Below are 20,195 nucleotides of genomic sequence, written 5' to 3' on the forward strand. Positions count from 1 at the left end.
GAAATGCATACATACAATCTCCAAAATACAGGTACTAGAATATTCCGAGCATTGTCATTTATGTAGCTAAAAACTAGAAACACGTCCCATGTGGATGGCATGAGTGGGTAAACTGTGAAATAGTATGCAGCACTGAAAACAAGCGAACTACTGCTACCCTGTCACACACAAATCTCACACACACCGTGTTGGGCAAAAGAGAATGAGTTCTTATGAAAACAGAAGAGAGAATAATAGAGCAGAGGAAAGGGATCAGGGCAGGGGAGGGGCTGGGGTTACAGCTCAGTGGCTTCCTTAGCATGAAGGAGGCACTGGCTTCAATCCTCAGCACCACATAAAAATAAACGACTAAAATACAGGTATAAGACAAAGAGGGAGGGAGCAGGGGAGGGCCTTGGGAAATGGTGGGGGACAAAATCTACCAAATTATGCTATGTCCATGTACGAATATGCCATATCCAACCCCACTATGATAATGCACTTATTAATAATAATAATAATGGGGAAAATTACTAGAGCACAGCAAGCAGATGAGTGGGAGGGAGGAGAAGAGGGCAAGGAGGTCCTGGGGAAGGACCTGATCACGTTGGTATGCTCCTGTATGATTCGGCAAAGTGAATCCCACTTTTACGTATGATTATAATTCACCAATAAGTAAAGGAAACATGACTCCTCGGAGGGGAGATACATCATGATCCCAACTGCATAAAGCTGAAATCAGACTGGACTGGGCTAAGGGCAGGTGGTAGCTTCCTTTATGGGGACAGAAATGCCCCGGGGGGCAGCAGGGCCCTCGGGGTGCTGGTCTTGGGGTTCTTCAGCTGGGGGGCGGGTCTTGAAGAGCTGGACTGAGTGCCCGGGGTGATATCAGGCAAATCATCTGACTTCTGAGATTCTCAGTTTGCCAAATGTTACAGGGTCCAGTGCTGCCCTCCTCCGCTGTCCAAAGGCTGTGTGAGAAGGCCCTGGGGGCGAAAGTGTCCCAAGCTGAGGAGGTTCCGGGACAAATTCCATCTCTGCCAACACACAAACCAGCGTCCCTCGAAATGGTTCCCTCTAGGCAGGTGGCTGGGGCCGTCTGGGCCCAAATGGGCAGATAACCCGGCAAATGGCCGAGGGCGGAGAATGCCTTCTGAAAGATGGGGAAACCGAGTCACAGGGTGACAACAGGTGACCCAGATTCCCAGAGGTAAATGGGCGCTGCACCTCCTGGTATCCCCTCCTCTCCCCGTGTCACCTAGCTGGTGTCATGGCCGGGCCATGGTGGGAGAAAGTGGACACACACCTCCCCCCTCCCCAATGCCTCTCCAACCCCGTGAGGAGGCGTCTGGGTGCCTGGTGACAGGCAGACTCCGTGGTGGAAGGCTGAGGTCGTGCTCCGGCAATGCCATTCCCAGCTCTGTGCCTTCGGGCGGATCACACCAACTGGATGTGTCCGTTTTCTCAGCAACAGAAAGAGACCGATCGTGTCTACGAGGACGGTTTTGAAAGTGCCCTGTGCATACCTGGCCCCTGACTACCATTCGACTCTGCCCTTACCTCTCCTTTGACATTCATTGATTTTATTGAAGGGTCATCTTTGTCCAGTCGAGGACGTCCATTTTAAGTGGACAGTTCCGGGGTTGAGTCAAGGTCAAGATCACCAACATTTCCCTTAACCTCCAAAGTTCCTTGTGCCTCTTGGCAGTCCTCCAACCTTGGCCGTGTGTGACCACAGATCTGCTTTCTGTCACCATAGATTTGCTTCTGCCTGTTGCGGTTCGGACGTGAGGTGACCCCCCAAAAGCTCACAGGTGAGACAATGCAAGAAGGTTCAGAGGAGGAATGTCTGGGTGGTGAGAGTCTTGACCCAGTCAGTGAATTAATCCCTGATCCGGACTGACTGAGGGGTCATGGAAGGCAGGGGGTGTGGCTGGGGGAGGTGGGCATTGGGGCGTGGTTTGGGGGATATATTTGTATCTGGAGAGTGGAGTCTCTCTCTGCTTCCTGATCACCATGTGAGCTGCTTCCCCTCACCACACTCTTCCGCCATGATGTCCTGCCTCACCTCCAGCCCCGAGGAATGAAGCCGGCTGCCTAGGGACTGAGACCTCTGAAACCGCAAGCCCCCAAATAAACTTTTCCTCCTTAAAATGGTTCTGGCCTGATCTTTTAGTCACAGGACTAAAACCCAGCCTATTGTGGAGATTCCTAGAAATGGCATCCCACATTTTAGGTCCCCCACGTTGTTCTGCATAGCCACAGCTCCTTCTTCACACTGCTGAGTAGCATTCCATGAATGCTGGCCACCTATTCTCCTATTGTTTCCGGTTTCAGTAACTAGGAATAAAATCCATATAAAAACTCACATGCGGGGCTGGGGTGTGGCTCAGTGGTGGAGCGCTTGCCTGGCATGTGTGAGGCACTGGGTTCGATTCTCGGCACTGCATATAAATAAATAAAATAAAGGTCCATTGACAGCTAACAAGATATTTTTTAAAAACTCACATGCATATTTTTAGGAAGTTGTTCTGTTTTGTTTTGCATTTTACCTCCTGAGAAAATATCTAAAAATAGGATTATTAAGACTGTCTTACTGCTTTCTAAAATATTTGCACTCTTTCACAGCCTCATCAGCACTGTCAGAGGGTACCAGTGACCCTCCCAGAATTTGTTGTTGTTTCAATGTTAGTCATTTTAATAAGTGTATATTGGCATTTCGTTGTAGTTTAACTTGTATTCCCCCAGTAACAAATGATGTTGAACATCTTTTACATATATATTTGACATCTGTGTCTCTTTCCTGGTACATGTTCAAATATTTGGAACGTTTTTTTAAACTGGACTGTTCGCTTTCTTATTATTCAGTTGTGAAGCTTCTTTGTATGTTCTATTTGCAAGTTCTTTGATCATTTACAATTGCTTTCTCCAAATCTATTGCTCTCTTTTCACTTTCTTACTAGTCTTCCCAAGTCCAAAAGTTTAAATTTTTCCATGCATTACAATTTATCCAATTTTTTTTTATGCCCAGTCTAAAAAGGGTTGCTTAACCTAAGGTCACAAATATTGTCTCTTGTTTTTTAATAGTTTTACATATTACACTTAAGTCCATGATGCATTTGGAAAAAATAGTGCATGTATGGTGTGAGAGAGGAGCTGAAGTTCTCCAGGTGCAGTGGCATAGCCCAATAATTCCAGCCTCAGCAATTTAGCAAGGCCCTGCCTCCAAATAAAAAATAAAAAAGGCTGGAGATGTGGCTCAGTGGTAAAGTGTCCCTGGGTTAAATCTCCAGTAACAAAAAAAAAAAAAAAAAGGAGTCAAAGTTCACTTTCTTGCTGATGCATAACCAATTGTTCCAGCAAATTTGTTGAAAAGATTACCTTTCCTCCCTCAATTCCCTGGCACCTTTGTCAAAAATTAATTGGCCACGTATACGCAGGTCTGTTTCTGATCTCACTATTCTATTTAATCTCACTATTCTGTTTAATTTAGCTATAAGTCTTGGTTATGGTAGCTTTTGATAAGTCTTGAAAATGGTAGTGTGAATTATCCAACTTTGTTCTGTTTTCAGAATCATTCTGACTGTTCTAATTTCTTTGGATTTGCATATATATTTGAGAACGCACTTGTCAATATTTGCAAGAAAGTATACTGGAATTTTTATTAGGACTGCATTAAAGCTATAGATCATATAGGGAGAATTAATCTCTTAACATTGAGTCCTCTGATCTATGTACATATTATATCTCTCTATTTATTTAGGTCTGCTTTGATTTCTTTCATTCACTTTATAGATTTCAGCACAGAAATTTTGCATATATTTTGATAGATCAATCTATAAGTATTTCATGTGTTTTTATATTGTTGTACATGGATTGTTTTTTAAATTAGAATTTTCACTCATTCATCAGGAGTACATAGAAATATAATTGAATTTTGCATATTGATATTTTATCCTGCAACATCACTAAATTCATATGTAACTTCTAAAAGCTTTTTGGTACACTGTTGGGATTTTATGTATAGACAATTATGCTATCCACAAATAGAAGCAGATTTATGTATCTTCTTTCCTATCCTGGTACCATTATTTCATTTTCTTGTCTTGTTGAACTGGCCACATCTTCAAATGCAATATCAACTAGAAATTGTGTGAGTGGATATTCTTGGTTGTGCTGATCTCACAGGGATAGCATTAAGCCTGTCATCATTAATTATTATAACAACACTTCATCAGATGGAAGAAGTTCTTTTCTATTCCTGGTTTGCTAAGATCATCTCCCAGGAATGTGCTAAGTTTTGTCAAATATCTTTTCTGTATCTTTTGAAATGATTGTTTTGTTGTTGTGGTTGTTTTTTCAAGTTTTGCCTCTTGGTATGTTGAATTACATTGACTGATTTTTAAGTGTTGAACTAATTTCATTTGTCATGATGTAGTAATTGTTTAGCACATTTTTTCATTCAACTTGATAAAAATTTTGTTAAGAATTTTTATGTTCGTGTTCATTAGGGAATTGGTCTAAAGTTTTCTTACTTAAATTCATTCATTGCTGTTAGTATAAGGATGATACTGTAGAATGAGTTGGGAGTATTTCCATATCCACCTCAAGCAATTTTTTGTTGAATGCTGGTCATTGAAAGTTTCATATTTGTGTTTGTCAGCTTTCTGTCATGATAACAAAATGCCTGAGATGAATCAACTTATAAGGAGGAAAGGTTTGTTTGGGCTTGTGGTTTCAGAGGTTTCCCTCCATGGTCACTTGGCCCTGTTGACTTTGAGCCTGTGGCCAGGCACCACAGCATGGCGGGAGCACGTGATGGAGGAAGTTCCTAGTTTCATGGAAGCTAGGAAGAGAGAAGAAGGGGCTCGGGTCCCAATATGCCCTTCAAGATCACACCCCCCATTCACCGGGCTTCTTCCTACAGGGCTCTACTTCTTCAAGGTCCCCCACCAGCAGCACCACAGCTGACAACCAAACTTTCACACATGGGCCTTGGAGGACACTTGTCCAAACTGTAGCCGTGTGTGGAAGGCTCCATCTTGTGGTCCTTAAGAAACCATTAAGCTAGATTTTATTGTGCAGTTAGGCTACTCACAGAGTAGTTGGATCCTCTCAGGCTTGTTTTACAGTTTGGTTAAGGTGCGTTCAGAGTTCCGCTTGCTCTGAGCTTCCCGATGGTCTCTTCCTGATGCCCGGCCCTCCCGAGGACCCTCCAGTCTGACTGACCAGCACTTGATCCCGTCCATACCTGTGGAAACTCTGGGGGCTGCCCTTCTTGCTTTCCCTGCACATCTCAGGATTTAGAAACAGGGTCTGGGGTTCCCGTAGGGACTTTCACAGCGTGAGCTCTCTGCTCACTCGCTGCCTCTCTCCTCCAGCTCTCTGTCCACAAGTTCCATCGGCCTCAGTCTCCTCAAATAATAACCCATCACCTCAATGGAGCGTCCACTAACTTCTCCCTGAGTTCCTCCTCCCTGTGATGCTGTCTGAATAGCGCCTCCAGGCCAAGGTGACCACAGTTCTGCTGATGGGTGTCCCTTCTCTTGAGACTCACAGTCGGAAGCTGCTACTGTCCAATACCTGAAAACTGTGGTTCCGTGTATCTTGTGTGGCTCTCTGTGTGTGGATAGAAGGACGGAAGTCAAGTCTCAGTGGTCCTGTCATGGGTGGAAGTGGTGGCCTCCCTTTCTTTGTTGGGGTCCTCTCCTGTTATCACACCTGCCAGCAGAAGACGCCCTCTGCTCCTCAAATCTGGGCATGGCTCCCGGGAAGAGACCCGAGCAGGCCAGGAAATAGCCTCACAAGCCCAGTCCCCTCCACGTGGCCCCTTCAACCCGCCCCTTCCTCCTTCCTACTCAGGTCTCCTTGGAGCTCCAAGCCTGGTTTGTCTCCCAGACCAAAAGGATTGAAACCAACAGATTCTGACCTTTCCGTGGCAAACACGGATCCAGGTGTTCTGACAGGAGTCATTTCTTGAAATCCTCCCCAGACTTCTCTAAGGATGAGAGAGAGCTACTGTGGTTCATTTGGCAGGTGCTCTGGGCAGGCCACACGCGAGGCATCTCACACACACCACTGCATCTCATAGTCACCGTGATCCTGGGATATCGTGAGCGTGAACCCCACTTTGCAGATGAAGAAACTGAGATACAGGCAAGCTGAGTGACTCGGTTGAGTGTCCAAGGTCCTACAGCTAAGCAGAGCAGGAGGACTTCTTTTTTTTTAATGAGCCAAATGGAAAAGTCTAAGTGCTATAATGACATTTGTTTTGCAACATCAGGAGCAGCAGAGATACTGAATATAATTTGCTTAAATTGTAAATACTGAGACTGAAATATGCACGTGTAAATCACATTTAGGCTCCACAGACTGGAAGCTCCTTATAAATACACAGCAGTATATATAAAGCACAAGATAAGCAAGATCAACGTGAGATGGTGGGTACTTTGTTCCCCCACTCCTGCAGCTTCAGGTGGAGGTGGCTGGGGGTGTTCTGGGCGAGCATCACGGCCTGTTCCCTGGCAGCCTTACACTTCTCTTCTCCCTGCAGGTCCTGAGCATCCAAGGCCAGCAACTGCTTGGTCAGCGGCTCCTCGGCTCGATGTTGCTCTCATCAGACTGATGTCCATCCAACGAGAGGACTTCTCCCTGGATCTCCAAGAACATTCTAGACCACCTTAGGTGGCGAGTGCTCCTCACCAGCACACAGCTCCCTCTTCTCAAGGGCGTTCTTCAGGTGCACGGAAGCCATCAGAGTTTGCACTCTCCCCTGCTCTATCCTGGGCTTCCCTGACACAGGGATTGTTTAATTTTTTTTCCAGACTCACCTCATCCAGGTGTCCAGTCAAACCCTGCCGTTCTGTCTTAGAGCTCAAGTTCAATTCAGGAGGACTCTGAGTTTGGAGAAATTCATTTTTTCTTTCTCTCATCCTCTCGAAGACCCAGGTCAAATGCATAAGCAGTATCAACTTCCTCTTCTAAATCCAAATACTTCAATAATCTGTTGATATCTTTTGACTACCTCCCTCCGATCGTTTTTGGGTTCTGTGCACCCACACAAACCTAAAGCGCCCGGTTTGCAGCCAAGCCTGTGAGCTCACCTTCTAAGTGCCTGCAAGTGTCAGCACCGTCCACTCCCATCAGAAGCATGGAGCGCCTTGGCCTTGTTCACTTGGCACATCACAGAGCTGACCTTTGTGGCAGAAGATGAGTGTCCTTGGAGAATGGCGGGAAGCCAGCTTTGGGCAGTTTTCAATGATCTCTTGCACGGCACAGATTTGAGTTCAAGTGTGAGATTCTGTTTTCCTCAAGAAGATCGTGCCTCCTGTTGTAATATGTGTCGGCCTCAGAATGAATCCTGAGGCCTGCCTCTAGCTCGTCAGCCGCACAGTTGTCTCCGCTGTAAAGGGCACAATCTTCTCTTTCACAAGGGCCTGGGCTTCCTTACAGATGCTCTTTGTTTCCATCCCGTGGGGAGGGTTTGCACTCTCCTTGAGAAGGCATGCATCTCCTGCGCTCCTCTTCCTGGCTTGCTGAAGGTCGCCTTTTCCTTCTGTTGCTATAGAGTCCGTCTCCAAGAGTTGTTTTGTTAGAATTCTCTCCGGTTTCTTGTTTAAAAGATACACATTGAAAAAAAAAAAAAAAAGGCTTGTTGTCATTGTGATCCAAAAGACACTCGAGTACAGAAAGGAGGTGAGTTACTGAGTCTCTGTCCTACCTGGACATGGCAGTGATTATACAAACAGCCGTTACTCAGAGTCCAGTCGGAGCTGGGGCTCTGGGCTGTGAATTCCAAATTTCTTCAACTATAAAGGAGAGCAGCAGGGGTTGGGGCTGGGGCTCAGCGGTGGAGCACTCGCCTATCACACGTGAGGCCCTGGGTTCGATCCTCAGCACCACATAAAAATAAATAAAATAAAGATGTTGTGTCCATCGACAATCAAAAAGAATAAAACTAAAAAAGAGGGCAGCATACGCCATCCTAAGACATATCCTTCATAAGGTGTCTCTATTGGCCTAGAAATGGCGAGAATTCTTTAGATCTTAACATCATAAGTTATTCTCTGGGAACCAGCAGGACATCTTAGTGGAATGTAAACCAGTAGCTCACCTTCCAAACCTCGCAGGACCCCACCCCTCCAATCTGCACAAAGACTTTCCAGAAAAGTAACTAAGCAGAAGGAACAGGGCCACCGTGAGACCCATTCCTACGTTCCTCAAGTCCCTTATGCCCACCCTTCAGCACCTCAAAGGCTTTTCCTGCAAAGGTGCAGGAGTCCCCGGGAAAGGACACATGCTAAGGGGACGTCTGGGGCTATGGAGGACTAGCACCTCTTGGCCCCTACAATGTGCCACCTCCACCCCAAGTACATGCCGCAGAAAGGTGACAACTGAATACTCTCGTCACTCGTCTCCCATTTGGAGTCGGGAATGCTTAGTGCCTATTCCAAGTCCCTGGATTTCTAGCAAAAGGCTCACTCTCTCAATCAAGGTGGACAGCCACCCGAAACCAGTTCCTGGAGGGTGTCGGAGGCCCATGCAAGCCTCGGTCCTGACTGCTGGGCTCACCCTGGTAGGTATGGGTGACAGCAGATCTTGTCCTCCCCAGCAGGGCGGTGAAGTGGCCCTTCACCCAAGTGGCGGCACAGAATTGGGCTCCCAGCCGCATAGCACTCGATCCTGCAGGCTGGGTATGACCCTGGCGGCCGGGGGACAGGCGGGCAGCGGAAGCTACTGGCCACAGCAGCGGCTCCTGGTGTCTCGGCCCTGCCTTCCCCTTGAACTGGACCACAAGCCACCTGCAGGGAGCCCAGTGCAGGGGGAGACCTCGGCCGCACCAGTGCACCCCACCACGCTCATCGTTCAGCGCAGACATTTTTAAGCAGCACCAGGAGCCCAGGAGCCCCGCACCCCGCAGCCTCAGCAGGCCTCTATGCCATGGCTGCTCTGGGCGTCTGGGCCATGCTTCCTTCTGGGCCATTGTCCTGCTAGCCTGGTGCCAGCTTCTCAGCTCCAAGGCTCTGCGCTTCCTCGAGGGTGACTCGGCCAGGGAGCAGACGCTGAGATTCTCTGATTCTGTGACCCCTCTTGACCAGTCCCCACCCATCCAGCTTCAGTGCCGTGCCCTCAGAGCCCCCGCCAAGCCTTAATCCCCTTGTGACTGCCTGGGTTACTTCCAGTCTCTGCACTCACACCTCTGAAACCACAGGTCACCACTCCCCCATCCACCTGGGCCCCAGGGGTAGGGGGATTGAGAGGGGCTGAAAACCTCCAGAGCTCTCCCGCTCAAAGTTGAATATGTCCCCTGGGGGAATTCCCAGGACCCCAGGACCCCTGGGGAACCACCCCCTTCAGAGCACCAATGACAATAAAATAGTCAGTGACTGTGGGTAGGTGGCCCCTGGCTCATTGTCTACTTTCCAGTTCCCCAGGGAAGATTATTCGAGGGGTGGGGAAGGGATCAGGAAGTGAAGGGCCAGCTGCAATGTCCTCTACCTGCTTCTCTCCCTGGACTCACGACTTTGACCTTCAGCACCTTTCCCTTCAGCTGGGGCCAAGGAGGCAGGAAATCGCGATGTTACTTAAGGGCCAGGTAACAAAGGTCAGGTCTAGTTAGGATCCAGGAGTTCTGTGCTTCCGACCAGGGCTCCAAACCCAAGTCGGCCCCAAAGCACAGCTACTGTAGGAGAAATACAAACAATATCCTTCATTTGGATAATATTTTAATCCTGTCACTGTGAAAAACAGACTAACAGCCATAGCAACCGCTGGCCCAGCCCCGACTCTGAGCCAGACGCTGCTAATCCTCGTGGCCTATAGGATAGATATTATAATGCCATTTGCCCCAAGAGGAAACTGAGGCACAGAAAGGTGGGGGAAAATTGGCCAGGGCCCTTGGAGCCAGGGGAGAGCAAAGCTTGCTGGATTTCCGGCCCAGGAGGACCTCTCTGTACCCCTCACTTGTATCTGCCAAGCAACGAGCAAGCTCGTCCTCCCCAGCCGCTCACAGGAAGCCGTGAGAGAGGCTGAGCGGGGCCGGCAGGACTTGCAACAGCCGGGGAAACCAAGGCTCCCGGGCCAAAGTCCCCCTGCAGGCCAGGAGCAGAACCAGGACAACCTCTGAAGCTTGCTCAGCCCTGAGCGTGGACCCTGCCCCCACCCCGTGTGAATGGGTACTTCTGTTTCCATGGAAACTTGACCGAAGCCAAGGGACGAAAAGGAAACCAGCCCAATTTCAGACGTGGCTTCACGGCTTCACCGGGTGGGACCCGTTTCTGGCAGGGTACACGCCACTCTAGAGTTCATGAGGCCCTTTCTCAGATGCCGAGTTAGATCCAACAACAAGCTGAGTAGGGATTATTTTACCCATTTTACAGATCGGGAGCCTGAGGTTCCAGATACAGGCATGTGGCCCTCTGATCATCAAAGGCTTCTTGGAAGCCCCAAGAGGGACCCATTCATAAGCAGCCATGTGATGGACTGTCATGGGCCGGCACACATCTGAACATCTGGGCTCCACAAAGCACTAATGAGCTGCGGGGAGAGCAGGGGCTCAGCCCAGCCAGGCCCTCTGGGTCAGGCCTGATGCCAGACTGTGAATAGGACGGGCTGGGCAGAGGCCCCAGGAAGCCGGGGCCTGGAGGCCACAGCCAGGCTCTCTCCCAGGGCACTAATTGGGGTTGAGCCGGGTCAGAGGGGCCCCAGAGTCCCACCAGCAGTGGTGTTTGGAGCTAGGCAGGGGGCAGGCAGCCTCCGTGTCTCCTTTTGCCCCTTGGTCTCTGACCTCAGAGCAGAGGCCTGCACGAGGTTGCCCTAGGGACTTGGAATCTGAGCTAATGAGGCCCTCCAAGCCCGACCCAGCCTGGGGGTGCAGCAACATCTCAGCAAGAGACCGAGAGCTGGGGACCTTTTCTGAACCCAGCACCTGGGCCCTCTTGGGGGTAACAAGCATCCAACAAGTGTCTACTGAGTGATTGGTAAGTATGCTGGGAATACAGGCCTGAGCAGGGCTGTCCACAGACAAGCTGGGAGGAATAGCCACCCTACAGTATCCTCCCATGTAAAATATAGACCAAGGATCAGAGGCATTGTGACGTGCCCAGGGACAGAGCTGGCAGGCCACAGATCCAAATCAGAGCAGACCACAGCCCTTGCAGCCATTCCCCAACGTGCCAAGTGCTCCCCTCTCCCCTCTCTCATTGAGGTGTCGCCAGGCCGGACACCTTGCCAAGCATTTTCCATGGATGATCTTGTTAAATTCTCATGATCAGTCTAAAGAAAGGACTATAATCCTCCTATTGGAGATGAGGAAAAGGGACACAGAAAGGCTAAGTGACTGCCCAAGTCACATGCATAGGCAAGTTAGACAGTCCGGGAAGCAGGAACAAGGTTGGCAAGGGGGCTGGGGTCAGACCAGCTGGGAAGTGGACCAGCCATGGGGGGGATGGGCGAAACAGGGAGAAGCGCTGATCCTGGAGGACTTTCTAAAGGAAGCGGCCACCATCCAACAGAGGGGTGGGAGGGGAGTCCACATCATGACCTCTGAGCTTGGCCCTCTCCTCCCGTCACTCTCGGGCCTCCAGCTACTTGCAGAAGAATGTGTGTCGCAGGTTTGGCATCCAAACCCGGCAGGTTGAGATCCTGGGTTTCCACAGCAACCGCATCCCTAACAGCATCCAATAAGGACATTATTTGGCTGTGGTAAGCACACACGATCTTTTGATTACCACTGAAGGTATTGAGAGCAGCTTCCTCCTCGACAAGGGGCCCCTCCTGTCCTTGAAAAAATAGATGCTGCCCTCCCTGGGGAAAAAAAATGGGGGACCGGAAAGGAGGAAATATCCTCACACAAAAGAGGGAGAAGTGGGGGGGATGATCAATGTTTGCATTAATAGAGTTGCCTGTTCAGCGCTTCTCCTCTTTTATAGATTAAGATAACGTGCTCATCAGGGATATCTTCATTTCCCAGAGCAAAGAAATTAATGACTCACTAATGGTGCAATTCAAAAATTAATATACGCCATCATCTCAAATATGTCGTTATTAATCAATTGACAGTGGGGGACTCCTAAGGGGGTGTGTCCACTGTGTCTGGGGTGCTCTGGGATGGACCTGTATTTGATGGACACTTTCAGAGGCTAGATTGGGGTCATTTCAGAGGCTAGCAGGGGCTGGGGGTTGCAGACCCAGAGGTTGGGGGTGTCCACTGGGACAGCTGTAGGAAGAGCCCTAGGCTGGGAGTCAGATGACTCAAACTCCATGGGTGACGTTGGGTAAGTCCCTCTGGGACTTGATTTGCCCCCTGTGTGCTGAGCAGTGTATCCAAACTCCCCATCACCGAGCACTCACTCGGCCATCAGTGTGGGCAACTCCAGTCAGCCTGGTGCCACAGGCGCAGCAGGCCTGAAGACCCCCGGCTCATCCCCCTCTCTCTGGCAGTGGACCCCAGGGCTCCACAGAGCCCAGTCACACACCCTGGGGAGGGCGGCCTCTGGCCTCCTGTGACCCCCAGGTTCTCTGAGAGTGTGGGCCGGAGGGCGGTGGTTTAGTCCTTCAGGGAAGCATCCCTAGTCCCTAGTCCTGCAGCCCACTGACCCACATGATGCCCGATGGCCCTGCCATGGGGGGCCTGCACCACCTGGGGTGCTTCTTGTCTCTCACCATCCCTAGCCAGCAAGGTAGGAGCAGGGACATCCTCCTCCAGACCCCGGAGAGGTCTGAGACCCACAGAGGTCTGAGCCGGATGGGCCAATCCAAGAGGGTGAGGCCTCCCTGGCCAATATGTCATTATTAATCAATTGACAGTGGGGGACCCCTAAGGGGCCTCCCTGACTGCTGCACCTTCAGGGCCTCATACCCAGCAGGCACTCCATAAATGCTTATCCTATGAATAATGTTTTGCCCGTAGGCAAGCAGGCTGGGAGGGTTGGCCAGGGGGTAGAGGAGGTGGAGGGTGAAGGGGACTTCAGGGACTGAGGCCTGAGGCTGGCACAGGGAAGCACAGGGTAGTTCCTGCAGACTAACTAGGCCAAGCCTGCTCCTAGTCCCCACGCACTGAGCACCTCGCTTGCCCACCCCGCCAACCTCCAGATCACTCGTGATTATTTCCCCATTTTACGCTCAGAGCTTGCAGAGTGGCGACCAGCTGCCGAATCCAGGTGAGGCAGGTCTGGCCCCCACCTCCTGCAGTGACCCCTTAATAACTTGCTGTTTCTCGGAAATGATTCTTTGCTCCCATGAGATTTACCGCCTCCCTGGCCTGATCCCCGCGAGCTGGGCAGAACCCACGTTGCTCTTCCCCTTTTACAGATGAGGAAGTGAGGCTCAGAGTCCAGAAGCCAAGCCAGCCTGCGTGGGTAGGGGTCGGCTCAAACCCTGGCCTCCTGGCCCTGCCCTTTGTGCGGGCAGTGGGGGTGGGTGGCACCTGGTAGAGAGTGAGATCTACTCAGCCCAGCCCTGGTGGAAGGGGAGGGCCAGGGAATGCAGGCTGCACACCTGTGCGTGCACAGCCTTGAGCTCCGTGGGGTTCCAGAAGAGCCCAGGGACACGTGGAAGGGAGAGTTGGAAGGGTTAAACCCGCAATGTTTTGCAGATGGGGAAACTGAGTCCTGAGGGGGCAGGACCCAGACCTCACAGAAAAGGAAGACAGATATTCTCTGGGTGAGACGCGGAGGGGGGCCCTTTTCTGCAGGATCCGAATCCCCACTATGAATTGGAAGGTGGACAGGATGCCCCTCGGGCTCCGGGAGGCCTGCAGATGTGCAGTTCAGAAGGCAGAAGCGGCAGGTATGCTCAGCTGAGCACAGAGGATAGGAGCTCTTTCCCAGGTGGCTCAGGGCCTTGGGAGCCGTGTGGTGGACGAGTCGCTGCCCCCGGGTCTCACCCCTGCGCCAGGGAAGAGCCTGGAGCATTTATAAAGCAACACTTCTGGAGTGCTTACGAGGCGCCAGCTGTCTCCATCTGTCATTGTCTTTGGCACCCTGCTCGCTTGCAGGTGAAAAGACAAAGGCCCAGAGAGGGCAGGGGCTGGCTCAGAGTGGCGCAGCTCAGCAGGGGCCCAGTGCTGGGGAAGCAGGGAACTGCAGAGCAGGTGTGAGGAGGGGTGGTTTCCCTGGCGACGCCAACAGCCCACAGCCACCCTCACCCAAGATACCAACGACCACCCGCAGCATCAGTGGACACTCGAGGCGTCCCTGTGCCCAGGGCAGGCGGGCAGGGGAAGCAGGGGCTCTTACAGGCATTGGAGCCAGGAAGGCTCTGTCCTGGTCCCAGCTCTTCCCCAACGCTCTGTGGGAGTCTCTGTCCCCTCATCATTTAAACGGAGTTCAATCCATCAGATTCCATGAAAAGACTGACACCAGGGGACTCAGGGGACCAGAAAACTCCTTATCACAGTATCGCTTCCCAGCTAGCAAGTTTCCTGGCTTTACAGACCTCCTCCCAAAGTCCAGGAGGCTCACTGTCACCATCGCCAGCAAGCACTGATTTATCTCAGCAAGGCATGGTGTGGACCTACTGTGCGCCACCTCCCAGGGCCCAAGGTGCAGCTGGCTCAAGGCGGTCACCTTTGTCTGCAGCTGTTTTCTCTAGTGGCTGCTTTGGCACACGCACACGCACACACACACACACACACACACACACACCCTGACCATAAATGTGAATCGAGGCAGCAGATGGCAAGCAGCATAATGGCTGCTCCTTTCAAAGGAAGGCAGAGTCGGGCATTAGCAAAATCCTCCACCTCCCGCCTTCCCCACCTCTCTTCGGCTTCCCTGGTGCCTGGAGATGGCCCTGCCATGGAGGCCCACACCACCTGGGGCGCTCCTTGTCTCTCACCATCCCTGGCCGCCAGGTAGGAGCAGGACATCCTCTTCCAGGCCGGGAGAGGTCTGAGAACCAGAGAAGTCCCGTCACCTGCCCAAGGCCACAGTGCAACACGGGGTCCCACAGCTGAACTCCTGTGGTCAACGGCCACAGCCCTGCCTCTCCTGGCCCGTCCAGCTTCTTCTCTGGTGCCTTCCCCTCACCTGTCTCTGCCCCACCTGTCTGTCCTCCGCTCCTCGGGTCTCCCTCCTCTGCGTCTCTCTGGGGCTCTGTGGTTGTTCCTAAGGCTCCGCTCCAGTGTCGCTCCTGTGGGTCTCTACCTGGCTGTGGGGCTGCCTAAGCAGGCTCTCAGCTCTGTCTCCTTCAGCCGCGGGGAGGCTGAGAGGGCAACTCACGCCCCCTCCGCTCCGACCTGTCCGGCCCATGACACCCTGGCTGGAACCCAGTCTACGCTTTGGGTCATAGCTGGCCTGGGGGGCCTGTGTCTGGTCCCCTGTTCCTTACTCAGTGCCTGTTACAACAGGACTAGGCTCTCGGGGCGTGGTGGCCACACCTAGAACCCCAGCGACTCAGGAGGCTGAGGCAGGAGGATCGTAAGATCTAGGCCTTCCTGGGCAACTTAGTGAGACGCTGTCTCAAAATAAAAAATGAAGAGGGCTGGGCGTGCAGCTCGGTGTAGAGCACCCCGGGTTCAACCTCCAGGACCAGTTCAGCCCCCAGGAAAGAAGAACGAGGTTAGAGCGGGGGCTGCTGGGGCCACGGGGAACCCCGCTGCCTCTGCCCTTGGAACCCACAGACCCCCAGTCCCTCCTTCCAGCCAGGGATCTCTGCTCCCCAGAGGTGTTCCCTAAACAAACAGGCAGGAGGGAGGTCCCCAGAGGACAGAGAGTCCTGGGCACCGCAGGAGCGCAGTGTGGCTGAGGCCAGGTAAGGCTGGTGGCAAGGTGGCCGAGTGAGGCTTGGCGTGGGGTGGGGGGCATTCTCTCTGTTACCCTCCAAAGCTCGCTCGTCCTGGTGGCCACTCTTGAGTCCCTGGAGAAGTGAGTCCACCTGACCCAAGGACTGGGACCTGCTGAGGGTCTCCTCACAGGGCCCTCGTCCTGAGGAACCAGCTGCCTCTTCTAAACACGAAGCTCTCACGCCAAGATGGGGCCCTCTGCTGCGAGGCCTGGGGAGGGAGGGGACGCCATGAAATTCCGGGACTTTGGTCCCCATCCAGTCATACCGTCCTCTGGGTCCAGGCCAGCACACGTGGGCAAGTGACGGGGCTCGTGCCGACGGTGGGGAGAGGTGGCCCTGGAGAAGGGCCTCTCCCTCTGTCCAGGGAAGAGGAGGGAAGGGTGCCCGAGGTGCCACCACCTCCGGAATCCTGCAGCGCTCCTGGCGACCGGCATAGAAGGAGGGCCGGCAGTGGTGCCTGGGGCAGCGCCTGCCCTGCTCCTTAGCGGGGCGCACCCCCTCCGCCATGATGCCACCCACCGCCATCATGCCTCGGCGTGTGACGAGAGGGCAGGATTAGGAAGTCTGCCCCAGAGAGGGGGCACGCCTACCAGGCGCAGCAACAAGACTCGCCTCCTTCCTGCAGCCCGGCCCTGGCCCGAGTGGGCTCCCACCCTCCCTCGCCCTGCCACCAGGCTGGGGATGAAGCCAGGGAAATGGGAGCCGTCTGGTCAGGGAGAACCAGCTTTCCCCACTGCAGGGAGGGTCGGGACTGAGAGCACGGCAGGCAAGTGAGATATTACAGGAAGGTGTGTCGGCTCCACCATGCTAGAACATTCAAGAGCACTCACCATCAAACCGTTAGCACAGTCGCACTCTGAGATGGGCTGCGTGGCAGGAGGGAGGAGCCCTCCCAGGAGAGCGCAAGCGGGTGTGTTCTACTTGTCAGTGCCTCCAGAAAGGATTCCCGCTTCCAGAAACATCATCCGGCCCTTTCTACACTTGGGCTCTGTGATTCTGCCTGGCGAAGTGGGACGTAGAAGAAAGTGCCAGGAGCTAGACCCTGGGGTTCTTTCTATCTAGTCCCAATATTAGCTGTGTGATCCTGGACAAGCCACAGACCCTCTCTGAGCCTCAGTTCTCCCATCATAAAATTCTGAAAATGAATGAATCCCTGGAGTCCAGACTATGCTTTATGGATCTCGGTTTCCCAGGAGCTGCTTCAGAGATGCTGGGGGGTGATGGGAAAGTGGAGGGGATACGATTTCAGGTCCCTTCCCCAACTCTAAGAGAGCAGCTGTCCAGCTGCCCATAAGACCCTGTGTGAACCCAAGGTCCCTGCTGACAGAGGCACAGAGACTCCGGGAGGCGGTGAGCGCCTCTGGGCTCTGGTGTCTGGACCCACAGTTTCTTTTCAGAGACGCTGACTGACCTTCATCCCTCAACCTTCGCTAGTGCACAGTCTCACTCTGGGGACCCCGGGACATCTAAGGTGCGGTCTCTGCCCTCAGTCCCCCTAAGAGGAAACCACCCATGGTCATGAAGACTGGGGCTTGTCATTGGGTTGGTTTAATCTATTTCTTAGTTCAGTAAAGAGCCGCGCTGCTTCCTGGGAGAGACCTGGGACCGGCCACCTTGCAGCATGGGGCGTGGCTGATGGGAAGGTGGGGGGTGGCACCAGGGGAGAAGAGAGCAGGAAGAGAGGGGACGACGTCCCACCCCTCACTTATAAGGAGGCAGGTAGAGCAGTCCTTGGTATGTCTAGAGCCATAAGTGACCTTTCTCTGGGTCACACCAGGGACAGCTTCCCTTTGGCAGCACCAGGAGCCCGGGGACATTCCAGCACGCCCTGAGCCAGCGGCACAAACACAAAGGGGCGTCACCAGGTAGCAGACGGGAGCTTGCAGATGCCACCTTGGGGACGCCAAGTTAGCCTGCAGCATTTCCAGGTGCACACTGCCACCTGCTAAGCGGGGCCCTTGGGCAGGGGACATAGGCAAGCCAGCACTGACACGTCACTCCAGACTGTTCCCTCCGTTGCCGGACTCGGGTGTGTGCAGCACATGAGTGAGTGGCCCCGGCTTGAAAGGAGAGGGTTCCCTGGAGGGAGAACAAATATGGAGGGGGTTCAGGCATTTCTTTTTGCAACTCTTTTATGACGTAAGAACCATAACTTGTTGTTGTTACATCTGACTCTACCGTGGGCCAGTGACTTGGACGAGGGACGTGGGGAGGGCTCCTCTGCTCTATGATGTCTGTGGCCTTCACTGACTCAGCACACAGGCTGGGCACTGGAACCGGACAGGCGTCTCTCTCTCCACACGGCCTCCCACGCGGCTAGCTCGGGCTTCCTGGCATGGCACCTGGTGGTACAAGAGGCCAAGGTGGGAGCGGCCCATACTCTAAAGGATGGGCCTGGAACCTCTGCTGCTTGGTCACAGAGGTCACAGACCAGCAGGATTCACAGAGGGGAAACATACCCACCCCTGAAGACCTCAGAGACTTTTTATTCCACCAGAAAGAACGCTTTTGTTTTCTGTTGTCACTGTGCGGATTATCCCAGATTTCGCTGGGTACGACCACACCCCTTTATTATCTCCGGATTCTGGAGGTCCGAAGTCCAGCCCAGCACGGCTCAGCTGGGTCTCTGCTCTGGGATTCACGGATTCAGAATCAAGGAGTTCTCAGGACTGCTGCGTTCCTCCCTCAAGCTTTGGGGCTGAATCTGCTTCCAGGCTCATTCATGTTGGGGACAGAATTCATTCCCCTGCCATTACAGGATCAGTGGAGGGAATACGATTTAGATCCCTTTAGGTTTTCCTGCTGGCCCCTCTCTGTGTCTGAAGGCCCTCAGTTCAAAGTCTCCTTCCTCCAAATTCAAAAGCAGCAATGCAGGGCCAGCTCCTCCCCATGTTCCAAGTCTCCCTGTCCCTCCGTCTGCCCACCTCGCCGCTGCTTTCCCTCACCCTGCGTCTCTGACCGACTCTTCCGCCTTCTTCCTCTGTGATGACGGCTCCTGTGGTTACACTGGGCCCGCCAGGTAATCCAGGGTAATGTTCCAAGGTAGGCAGATTAGGGACGTTAATTCCATTGGCAAAGTCGCTCCACAGCCTACTTGGATTCTTGACCAACGGAGTGACCTTGGACAGGACTCTGGGGGAGACATCTTTAAAATTCCACCTACCACGGGTGACTTTCCAAGAAAAGAGAGCAGGTTGGGCTCTGCACACGGTGAGACCTGGAAGGACCCAGAGCAAAGGGGCCTTCCCGGCAGGAGTGCCGCAGAGGCAAAGGCCCCGAGGGACTGTCACATTGTGCTAGAGCAAGCTCTCCAGCTGGGATCTGCTGCAGGTACCTGAGCAGGAGGCAGGGGTGGGAGCTGGTCCCCAAGCAGGTCCAGGCTGGAGAATTCAGACTTCAGGGGGAACGATACGTTGAAGTAATTAACTGGGATTTCATGAACGCTCCGGGAGACACAGCAATCAGGGATTCGGCGTGCCCTAACATTTCATGGACGATGCTGTCCCTGCGTGGACACGTGCATTCTTCTTCCCTAGAGGACTTGCATGACATGCTCCAAAGAGCCCCTGATCTACAAAAGCCACAACCCATTGCTTTACTCTTTCTCTCCCCAACCTCTCCACTTAGCCAAACTCCAAGTTAGTAAATACTAGAAGAATCCAGTCCTGTGACAAAATGCTCCCTTCCGCTTGGGTGTTGGGAACCTATGGCCATAGAATTGTGAACCCTATTTATTTTTCAGCTTCTTTCTTCCCTCTGTGAGGCCCCTAAAAAGGGACAGACAGTTACGATCAGATTAGACCCGTTACCTCCCAGGTCGGTCAGGCGCCCACCTTGCAGAGCTCCCCCTGCTGGTGAGCAGGCTGCACTCCTGGTAGCTGTTGCCAAAAGATGCTACCGGCTGGGACATACCACTGGTGGGAGAAAGAGAGAAGGCGAGGCAAACAGGAGGTCACTCTGAGCTGCGTTCTACATCAGCCACATCAGGGATGTCCTGGTGCTACATCATGGACCACCCGGTACCTCCAAAGGACCCACAAAATTTTTTGCCCCAAACACTGGCCCCTGGGAACCTGGCACAAAGGACATCAGCAACAGGAACAAGAGTGCCAGACCCTGTTCTTTCATCTCCCTGGCCCTGGCCCTAGAGGACCCAGAAGCAGGAGGGCAAGAAAATAGAAGGAAAAATAAAACCACTCATGCTTCATTCAGGGGTCAGTCCTGCGCTGGGGAGGAGACAGAGGTTCAGAATTGGGTGTGAGATTGAAGCTTAGATTGAAACTGAACTGGCTTTGATTGAAAGTGAGTCCTGATTGCTAAAACAAGATTCTGTTTATAACCAACAGTGGCCCCAAAACTATGGACTCTATCCAAGATGATGTCAAGAGGCAGGGAAAAGAGACTTGGTAGGAGCAAGTTTAAAGGCATGG

At 52.7% G+C, this 20,195-nt stretch overlaps 1 pseudogene; it reads right to left on the reverse strand.

The window, feature by feature from the left end:
* Positions 1 to 6,406: 6,406 nt before the first annotated feature.
* On the reverse strand, positions 6,407 to 16,290 carry LOC114089358 (BAG family molecular chaperone regulator 5-like; annotated as a pseudogene).
* Positions 16,291 to 20,195: the final 3,905 nt, after the last annotated feature.

This window comes from Marmota flaviventris, chromosome 4 (genome assembly GCF_047511675.1).
Source record: "Marmota flaviventris isolate mMarFla1 chromosome 4, mMarFla1.hap1, whole genome shotgun sequence".
Taxonomy (NCBI): Eukaryota; Metazoa; Chordata; class Mammalia; order Rodentia; family Sciuridae; genus Marmota; species Marmota flaviventris.